Genomic DNA, 10,764 nt, shown 5'->3' with positions numbered 1-10,764 from the left:
GCAACTATGCTACATTTTTGTTTTAAATACTTTACATACACATCCTTCATTGTGCTTTTTTATTTAAATAATTATCATTTAATTATAGCTTCTTCACAATGTTCTGATCTTACTACCGCCCACCCTTGATGTCAGTTGCAGGCTCATCAAGTGTTTGGACACACTCTGTATCCAATGGCAGGAATTATTTGCTCATTTCAGCTTGCACTGTGCACCACACGCTAACTTGGAAGGTATATTTGAGAACCTTAAACCTAAAACTTGCAGAGGTCACTGGAGGGGGGGATTTTAATTACAGTTTTTGTTTTTACATATTATGAAGGCTCAGCATCTCTAACCCCAGACTCCTGTCAGCATAACACATAGCCAAAAGAGCAACAAATATTCATCATGTTTACCAGTGAAAATGCTCTACTGTTGTCTTTTTGGTGCCCAAGTAAAGCTAACTGATTTTTTTCCTACTTATAGTTTATCTAGTAGATGTAGAAAAGTTTTGATTCACTTGAAAGTTGTATATGTTTTTTTCAGATTACAACACTCAGTGACGCTGTAACATAAATAAGGAGCTGCCTGCTATGAGAAAATTTTCAGAGCAAGGCATGTTGTGCTTACTGACCAGTAAATCAACCCACCAGATTTGTTTTCTGGAACTTCAGAGTGAATTAAACTTCACTTTACAGAGTAAAAGCTCCAACTTCAAAATTTTCCTGAAAATCATTAATGGGGGGATGTAACACCTCTTCCCTCCCTCCACACCACAACTGACTGGTTGTGGTGAAGAAGGTTCAGTAGTTGTAATGGGCTGTATGTGGGCAACAGTTTATTACCAAAAATCCACAGGACCAATGTGTTCTGCTGATTCTGATGTGATGTCATGCCTGCACATGGCTGAACTGTGTGATGTAGAAAAAAAGCCCTGAACATCTGTAATTCACATTATAGGGTTAGAGTTAGTTGTCTTTGCAGCCCTCTTTGCCCTCCCATTTCTCAGGTGATATATTACAGCCATAAGTAATCTTTAATGGCCATGTTTAATTTAAATGTGCTGATCTTTTTATTAAGATTGGCACCTCAAGCAGTGAAACTATTTACCTCTGTAAGTATAAAAGCTTTATAAATTAGATAACTTACTTTTCCATCTTCACTTGTCTCTTTAAGACAAAATTCTCCATTAAGAAGTCTGTTTGGGGGGTGGGGCGGGTCTTTTAGCCTTCTGTCTGTATGACAACTCGGGTTATGTAATTTTAAGCATATTGACATTAAACCTGCCAGTCGGGGAGGTGGCATATAGAGACATTACCTAACCTTCATCAGCACACACACACATGCACGCACATATACCACAAAATTTGAGACATTAGCTAACTGTTGACTTGACAGGCCCCCAAAGAATTCATTACACAGACAGCTGTAAAAACACTCTGCTTTTCCCTGTGGCTCAGGTAACTCATACTATGTTTGTGTGTGTGAGAGAGAGGATAGATATCACACCTGCTGCAATGTGTGAGTAACAAGTCACTGTTAAATAAACAGATACTGGCTTACACTTGGAACACACACACACACACACACACACACACACACACACACACACACACACACACACACACACACACACACACACACACACAAAATCGTCACCAGTGATGTGGTAAAGACATTTTGAGGTGAGTTAGAGGTCCAGTTAGAGTAGTTTCACCTCAGCTCCTTCACATGCATCACCCAGTGTACAGTTCTCTTTATTGCCTCAGATGTCCACCAACACACTTGACTGCCAGAAACCTGACACACTGCCTACTAGCCCAAAAACATGCATTGCTTTGACTGATGTGATTTGTTGTTTCGTTGCCCAAATACAAACAATTCCTAAGAAATTGAAGTTACATCTATACTTCCTCCATCCTTGTAGAATATACAATATATATTTTAATTATTTGTCAGAAGGTTCAATAAACACAATCCCAGGACAGGAACAAACTTCATTCAACAACTCAGCAGGCATGCCCAGGTGTCCACCCCCTAAGAAAGAAAAGGAAAAAACCCACAGCCATCCTCTGGTGGGAGGAGTCACACAAACACTGATAATAATGCTCATGTTTCAAAAACTGAAAATTTTCTGGTCATAATTTCATGGTTCAGGCTTTAAAGGGTTAAACTCTGACTTTAGGCGAGTGCAAGAAATGTTCTATGTTCACATAATTTATATTAAAACACCATATATGTATATAAATATGAAATATGGAACTGCAATACAACAATATACAGTTGTTAAATACACTATGGTTACATTAAGGTAAGATTCACCAAGTGAAACACCATGTAAAGACTAAGGAAAAAGGTCTGTGACACAACTTCTGCTAAGTGTCAAGGCTCAGCGGCCCGAGATGAGAGATGGACTCAAATGAAGATTCAACCAAAGACTCGGGAAGTGATAAGCAAAGAACTTTATTTTACAGTGATGAAGTGCACAAGGTAAACAGAGCTAAGGCTATGAACTGAGCAGGAACTATGAAAGTGAACTAGGAGACTCAGAGCCAAGAGGGGAAGGGGCAAAGAACATGAACTGTGTGGGGACTGACGGCTGGGTGCGGGAACTTGACGGGGGAAACTGTGACAGGTCAAGGTCACTGTCTGCAGGTGGAGCGAAGTAGGAGGGGAAGGCGAGAGACAGAGGTCTGGGTGAGTCCAAAATTCCAAGCAGTAGAGCAGCGAGGCAGGCAGGTGAGAGTGGTGAGTAACAGAGAGGTTTTATCAGCAGCAGCAGCATGAATGAGACCAGCGTCCAGGCAAGCAAGGCTATGGCAAGGTTGCAATGATGTATTGGATATAATATCATGGTATAGTTATGTAAATAATTATAAATAATTATGTAGTAATGATAAAGAAATGCACAAAGAACTCACTTGAAAACACAGACTTCAATTTTCACGTCACACACCTGTTTACCTTGAACATTTGCCCAGCTCTTAATCCACTTTCTAAGACTTTTTTACTCCACCGGAGGAAAAATGACTCGACTAAAAATCCAGCTTCCTGCAGACACCCTCAAGTCAAGTTATTTCAATAAGTAACCTTACATTTAATCCAGAAATTAAATTAAAGTATTATAAGTTTGTTTTCTCTGCATAGCCGCAAAGGAAGATGATTTTTTTTCCCCATTTTTTTATTATAACCATGTGTTTTATGAAGTTTTAAGAGAAGCTGCAGCCAAATAAGGAGGATTAGTCTGCAGCGACCAGCTGGAGAACATTTGGAGAACATTTTTGTCCACATTTTATTTTTTGACACGCTGATGTTCCAGTGAACTTGCTGTCGTATGAGTCGATTTTTGTTTTTTAAAGGTCTGTTTATGCCAGTTCCAATATAAACTTTCTTCTCATTGAAGTACTGGTAAGAAATATTGATGAATTGTTCCTCAGAAGTGTAAATCAGGGCATTACACAATTTTATGTGGTTTCATATAAATAAAAGAATCTTATGAACAGCTCCAGAAATATGTTTAAGAGTGGACCAAGTTTTAAAGAAGTGTTTTTCTTTTTTTGTGATCTCTTATTTTTTGCCATTAAGTTGAAAATTGGTCATGTTGTTGCACATTTTTTGTCTCTAGCTTTGATTCAATTCTTGTTTTTTTATATAGCACCAAATCACAGCAACAGCTGTCTCACGGTGCTTTAGACTACAAAGTAAAGGTCCTACACTATTCAGGAGAAAATCTTAACAAGACAGCAGCAACATGATGGTGGCTTGTTGTGGATTGGTGGGTTTTCTCGCTTTGCCTTTTCTCATTGGGTAAAACGGGCTTTATTCTGTCCTAGCCCCATATGGCTGACAGCTGTGAGGATGAGTCCTAAAGGTTTCACAACAATAAAAAAAAACATTTGTTTATAAAGTCAAAAAGAAAGAGATTCCTTCTGACTTTGTCATTTATTTTCCTCCTTTTAGTTCCAAAATACTATTGATGGCCCCAAAAAAGCAATTTAAAAGATATTTACATTTCAGCGATTTTTTTGCATTTTTGTTTGTTCGGGTAGAAACAATACCACCTAATATCATTATATCATAACACCAGTATAATTTTACTTTTACCACACGAAACAAGATAAAGTCCAATCTGCACATGTAGTGTTTTTGGATCAATGACAAGATCATCTCTTTGCTCAGAATTCAACTAAACATCCAGTCTTTCACATCTGCTCCACATTTTAGGATAGGAAGTGTTATTGGACTTTATGGGGAGCGATATCTGGGTATCATCTGTGCAAAAGGGAAAAGCAAAACCCCTTCTGCATATGATGACACTACAGGGATGCTTAAAATATGCTTCCTACCTTAAACAGGGTCTGTTTCTTTAAAAACTGAGCCCAGCACATGACCTTGTACAGACACACAGCCAGACCCTTGGTTAACCCTCGTTCAGTGTTTTGGGAGGAGATGGAATATAAAATTAAAACCCTCGCCTCATTTCCCTCTCCGTGTTTATAATAACAGAAACCCAGCTGCTTTGAATGGACACTGGTGTTTTCAGACTAGACTCTACTGTCTCTGCTGTCTTTCCGTCTCACTCTCATTTCAAGTGACGCTCGGCCTGCGTGATTTAGCACAGCCGTCCTGACAGAAGGAAACGGGCTGGCTGTTACACATTTAAATAACCTCTATGCTGCCATACATCTTCCTTCACTACAAAAAAGCAAACAAAACAAAAACAAGCACACATGTGGGGAATAAAGAAGAGAGGAAAACTGGATCTATGCAGCCTTCATAATTCACTCAGAATAATGTGATGTGTTGAGTCTTTCAGAGATATGCATCCCATATCATCAGCTGCTTTTGTTCATGTAGGGACGTAGTCATATCATAGACAAACCTCAGTGATCCCAAGGATTTCACAACTAAAATACAATAAAGTCGACAGTTTTTGATTTTCTTCCTCTGTTTTAAAATTTAGAGTTAGGAGCTCTTTGAGTTGTCACTAAAAGTGCTATATACATGATGACCACCTACTTAATATTGTGTTCGTTCCACTTTTTGCTGCACAAACGACCCTGACCTGTTGAAGCGTGAACTCCAGTAGACCTCTGTAGGTGTGCCGAGGTATCTGGAGTCAAGATGTTAGCAGACCCTTTAAGTCCTGTATGTTGCAAGTGGGGCCTGCGGTGAGTTTGCAAAGCACAAAAGTATGAAAGAATGGTTGGGTCCACAAAATAAATCTCAGAGTGAAACGTTAAAATTGCTTCTATAGTTTAAAATATAATCAAATGTAGCAATTAAAGCTGTAGCTACCAATGTGTGGTCCTTTGCTTGCGAAAACCGCTGCTTATGTTTGTGTGTAGTCACGTGTACAATCTATAGCAGAACCATATGGCAATGTTGATAATAAATAGTCGTAAACGGCACTTTGAGTTAAGCGTTTGGGCGACACAGTGAAATGAGACAACGAAAACTGGTCCCCATGTCATCATAGGTAATCGTTTCCATGGGGAGCATATGAAGCACAACCTATAAATGTGACAGAGCCTCAAATGTCGAAGGAACAGTTGTAAGACTGTGGGTTTGAGGGAGCCTGGGGTCCCCAGGGAATCACAGTTAATTATAGGTGTGTGTGTGTGGGGGTGGGGGTTATAAAGTTATTGCCTGAAAAACACAACATTTAGTGGAGTCATTCCACTAAATTTTTAACTGCTCAAAGTATTTATAGCCAGGTGACTGTTTTACTCTTCATGATGCTGGATTCCCATTGAAAATCCACTTTACTAAATGGCAAATGGAAATCTGATTCTCCAGATCATTTTTTCTGTATTGCATCACACGTCACATGTTCCTTTTTTTGTATTCAAACATCCTCATTTTGGTCATCCAGAGAGAGACACCGTCGCAGAAGGAAGCTGTTCAGATATTTTTTCCCTGGGATTATGAGCTGCTTATTCCGAGGTGGATGGGAGTTAAACTGGATATTTACTGTACTTGAACTTTAAACCGATGCTCCAAGATTATAAAGAAGTGGTTGCTGCTACTAAGAAGATGAGTGATTCCCATTTTTGCACCCTGTGTTGAAGGTGCCAAGTGTTAAGTAGCTGATATGAATACACAGGAAATATTTCTGGGATGGAAACAAGCATGCAGAAACATTTGCTTATCCATTAACTAAGGAGTCTGCTGATAAAATCTCTACCAAAACAAACACAAAATAAATTAAAATTAAAAAGAAGCACAACAAATTTTATGATTTTTTTTGTGTTATGTGTTGAGCATTCAAGAAATAAGAAACATCCAGTTTGCAAAAGGAAACAAATTAACAGTTAACGTGCAAGATTTCCCACATGGTTTAACTTGTTTTGCATATTTATTTATATCAAAGCATTTTGTTTGACAATGAATGTAATAAACGGGGTGATATCGCGACATATCACGCACTTTTACGGTAAATATCCACATAATCATAAACATCTAGCGCAGAGGAACACACAAATAAAACAGCTGCCAGATGAAGCAGCAGGACTCCACATGCTCAAAAGAAGGGGGCGAGTAAAACCTTCAGAATCACACGATATGAATTAGCTGCACGTTCAAAGTCTTATCTGATCATAAGTGTGAGGACAACAGTCATCTAAATTTAGAGAGCAACTGCAGTGAAGTGATCTATTTAAAGGAAGATTATTTTTTAAATGCTAAGTTATAACAATTATGCAGTGGGTGACTTCTCGTTTAAAAAGTTGTGAAAGGGTCCAGATGGTGGAGAAATTTTCCAGTAGTGGCTGACCTTTGGCAGACTTTCAGGACTTGTGTCAAAAACAAAAAACAAAAATGGGTCATAGAGATCTACTTTCTTTGTTATAGGACTATTAAGGTGGGTTTCACAGCCCTTTCTTGTCTGGATTAGATGGTGCTAAAAGCCAGCAGATTAGACACCTTTAACTTTATGCCACATTTAAAGTCACTTAAATCACCTTTCTTTCTTATTCTGATGCTCAATTTGAACTTCAGCAGGTTGTCTTAATGCTGCTATGTGACTATCTAATTAGATGTTTGACATAATGACTGGTTGAAGGGAATAAAAGTGTGTAATAAAGTGGCTGGTGAGTGCAGCTTCACAAGTTTGTTAGCAAAATTTAAGACTTTAACATCCTTTTTGTGGCACTGCTGATGTAATATCTGTAATATCTGAAGACCTCTTTTTACTGCTTATATAAAACCTACATGAGTTCATGAAGGAAGATCTGTAATCAATCATCTGCTTGCTTGCTTGTTTGGCTGTTAGTGTATTCTTTACATCATGTCCACTTTCCCACGCTGTCAAATAAGTGTTGACAACATCAACTTTGTGCCCGACTTCTTCAAACAGTCAGCCTCCCCTCTGCGTACTTTAAATTTCCCTGTTCATCTGTCATTCTATCTTGCAGACTGCTTTGTGCAACCTTCATCCTCCTATTCCAGAAATCTTATGAAGAAGTTAATTTTCATGTTTAATGCTTGAGATCATTGTTTGTATGTTAACATTTGTTTGCAGTTCTACTACATATGTTCTGTAAGGATTCTGTCTCAGACTAGTTTAAGGACTCGAAGTATTTGTCTCATTCTGTTCCACAATATTGTTTCTCCCTCTCAGATACTTACATCAGATTACAGTAATAGTTAGTGTTGCTGGGTTACAGACCTCTAATCTAACTTGATGTGGCAAAAACATAATTTCGAAAACTAGCGAAACCACATCTTCAGCAGGAACACACAGACATCCTTTTGGTTAAAACAAATGACGTCTGACCTCTTAGACCCTGCCCCTATGGTTGGCTGGTTTGCATGCACAGTAAAGCATGTCTGTATGTACACACATGGACACAGACACACACACACACTGCCACGGACTGGGCTGCAATGTCAGTTTCATTGTCCAAGAAAAGCAAGCACTGCTTTTAAACACAAAGTGTGTGTGTGTGAGTGTGTGTGTGTGTGTGTGTGTGTGTGTGTGTGGCTGATACATGGCAGTGGGATGATTTATTCCTTAAAGTGTGAAGACAAGATATGCAAGATTACATGTGACATCTATGGCATGTTTTTCTGTGTTATCACAATGACAAATGGTTCACTACACTTCCCCATCCAGTTAGGGCCATGGGTATAAAGGTGTGTGTGTGGTCCCCGTCTAACATGTTCAACCACCAGCAGATGTTAGGGTGACCACTACGGGGGTGGCATGCTATTTCCATTGCATGCGTGTGTGCGTGACCTGTACAAGGGGTGGTAGAGGTTGTTGTGACTGGAAGCCCAGCAGATAAAACAACACAGCTGAGACCACCACAGCCCTCACACTGACTCTTCTCTAACCCTCACCCCAACCCTAAACCGAGTCTCAACAACAAGATTAATACAAGCACACACACACTGGGACACACAAGCTGTGTGCAGACTGCTCGGCACCATGGGTAATTTTACGGTTTTACACGGATGAATATATTCAGTCTTTTCTGCCTCTCATTTGCTGTAGGTGAAAAATGGATTGCAGAATGGAGAAAATGACAACATATTTCCTATACACTGGAATTTAAACACACACTCACAAACACACACACACACACACAGTTGTTGTGTGGCTCAGCACCTAAAATGACCCGTATAAGATAAGCAGGGGAATTTAACTACATCTGAAAAGTGATAGAAGTGGAAAGGTGGTCGTGTGCTATGTGTATTTATACTGCATAATGCAGTTATTATCTGAACTTTATGCTCATAGTGTTCAGATAATGAACAGGCCATGTAAACGTTACTATAGCCCAAGCAGCGAAACACAAAACAACATGACCCCCACCTGTCTCTGTAGCCCGACTAAGTATTTCATTCGTTTGCAAGCTCGCCTCATGTTTGCGTGGGTTCTGGTTCTCTGGGTAATTCGGCTTCCTCCCACAGCCCAAAGACATAGGAACTAGGAAGTGAAGTTTCCAAATTACCCAGCAAGCATTTCTACATTGAGCAACAGCCAGCTGACCGTCTGTTCCCGACATTTAGTCTTGGCTAAAAAAAGAGTTATTAACTGAAAGTCATGCCAACATTAAAAATGCAGCCTCAATGTCTGCTGGATGTCCTCAGTGGAAAGTTTCTGTTCAAGAATTCAATCAAAATGTAACAAACAAAGCATTCTAGCTTCTGAGAAGAGTAACAATCTCATGAGAAGCCCAGTGGCTTTAGGTGCATTTCTTAGCTCGACAGTGTGAAGACACAGTTAGCTTACATCAGTACCAGTGAGCTGAGGGTTGTGATAGTCCACAATAAATATTACCACGCAGTAAATGAGACACATCAGATACAGTGTGGATATATGCAATTTGAACACAGGTGTTGTTTATATCTAACAAACAGACATCTAGGTTATGAGTATCTATATTCAATTTCTTTATCACAATAATCTAATTGATATTTTTTGCTTTTGTTAGAAATGCTCTGACATGACCATCTACAGTTTAGTGTTATACCACGGCCAGTTTTGATCTGAGAAATAGCAACAATGTTTCCAGCTGTTTTGTGTGGATTTATGGATCCAGGTTCACACTCACTCCAGATGTACTGTCTGGGACCGTAGCCTTCGGCTGTTTGTGAAATTACTTAAAAAACAACAGTGGTCTTCCTGCTCAGCACCAAACAGCAGACACAAGTTTCCGACTAGCTGGTGAATAATTGGACCAGTTAGCAGCAAAAGAGTCACATAAAAAATAAATGACATGTGGAAATTTCTAAAATTCTCTCAGGAATAAAAACCAAAAAAAGGCACTTTGAAAACTACTTGAAAAATTGTGATAATAATTCTTAACTACATAATCACCCATTAAGAGACCTAGCCTCCCTGTAGCAGATTCGCGGAAGCACAAGATTTATGGAATTTATGGCAAGGTAATGGTGATGATGTATGTATGGATGGACATATGTAAGACCATATGTGTTTTAAAAGTGAAGTCATTATTCATTTTATTATATTTTAATAATATTCAGTTATATTATTATGGTAGCTGGGTGAATGAATGGATTTCAATGATAAAAAAAAGTAGGGTGAGGGACAGATAGAGGGGTACCCAAAGGAAGGTGGAGAAAAAGTGGTTGCAGGTTAAGAGGGCAGGCCTGTTATGGTCTGTTTTAAGATGGGAGGGGTGATGCGGTTCCTTTATTTGGAAATGGAGGTGGATGTTGTACTTGGAAAATAAAAGAGGAGGTTCTGATGGAGGCTGGATGTTTGGGGTGGTTGAATCATACGTGCAGTGAAAAGGCTGCACAATCGTATTATTATTTTTGTAACTAACGTTGACTTGGACATTGCTTGTGCATGAGATGTGTTACTGATAAAATCCCCCAGTACAAACTTAAAATAACACATTACATCTACATCCAGGAAAAAAGAAAAGAAAAACATGATGACGTAAAATCAGGGAGCACCGAGAGGAAAACTGCACTCAAAATAAAGATGAAATAAATGAAACAAGTAATTTTAAAAAGGTCAAGGGAAGAGGATTTTCTTTCCATTTTAAGCCTTCTGTATTTCATCTGCTTGAGCTGACGCCCTTCATCACAGAATGAAACCTTTCTTCCCTGTCTGCTGCTTGTTCAGGTGAAAGTTCTCACTATTCCTGGCACCCAGGATTAAAGGTTTTCCACTGGAGAGCAGCCATTATGGTGGACCAGACACTGACCTCTGGCTGTTACTACTGAGGAGTTTTACAAGTGAACACTCAACTCTTTGATTTAGTTTTTATGAACGTTTAGATGTGCAACATGACTCTCAGTTTT

This window comes from Oreochromis niloticus, linkage group LG15 (genome assembly GCF_001858045.2).
Source record: "Oreochromis niloticus isolate F11D_XX linkage group LG15, O_niloticus_UMD_NMBU, whole genome shotgun sequence".
Taxonomy (NCBI): domain Eukaryota; kingdom Metazoa; phylum Chordata; class Actinopteri; order Cichliformes; family Cichlidae; genus Oreochromis; species Oreochromis niloticus.
This window is presented reverse-complemented; position numbering follows the sequence as displayed.